Source organism: Tarenaya hassleriana, unplaced genomic scaffold (assembly GCF_000463585.1).
Source record: "Tarenaya hassleriana unplaced genomic scaffold, ASM46358v1 Cleome68, whole genome shotgun sequence".
In the NCBI taxonomy this organism is placed as follows: domain Eukaryota; kingdom Viridiplantae; phylum Streptophyta; class Magnoliopsida; order Brassicales; family Cleomaceae; genus Tarenaya; species Tarenaya hassleriana.
In genome coordinates this window covers 77809-78434 of record NW_010969347.1, presented here as the reverse complement: position 1 = coordinate 78434, position 626 = coordinate 77809, and positions in this window count along the sequence as shown.

Here is a 626-nt window from a genome sequence, read left to right as displayed (position 1 = left end):
TAGAAAAAACAATTTAGATAGGATAAACCGCGTGTAGTGGTCCTTGAACCGGGCTCTGATACCAAATGATGCACGCTTCGTTCCAAAGGTTTATACACTCGGGATGGAAGGTTGATCCGAAGCCAATCACCGGCCTTAAAGGCGCTCGAACTCAGCTTACGGGTGAAAAGGATGGGTGGATCGGTGACACCACAAGAGGGGATGGAGAGTCCTCCTGATATCGTCACAATAGATCCTCAAAAGAAGGCGACACACGCACAACTTAGGAGGACTGAGGTTCGGACACACCGAGAAGATAAAGAATCGGACATACCGAATTCTAAAAAAACTCGATTTTCTTTTATTCCATTTCTAAAGTCTGCTTAAAAAAAAGTCTACAAAGATCTCCTTATATAGGATTACAAATGTCAACAAGATAAGGTAAAAAGATCAAATCTAAATCAAATCAAATCGTATCAAAATAAAATCAAATCAGATCATATCTAAATCTGATTATATCTAAATTAAATCTAATTGAAATCAGATTTAAATCCTTCCTAATTTTGAGTTGAGTCCAAATAAGGAAGCTTTGAGATTTCTTCGTTTCTTCTTCTTCAAGCAATGTCATGTCCGCATCACTTATGGTC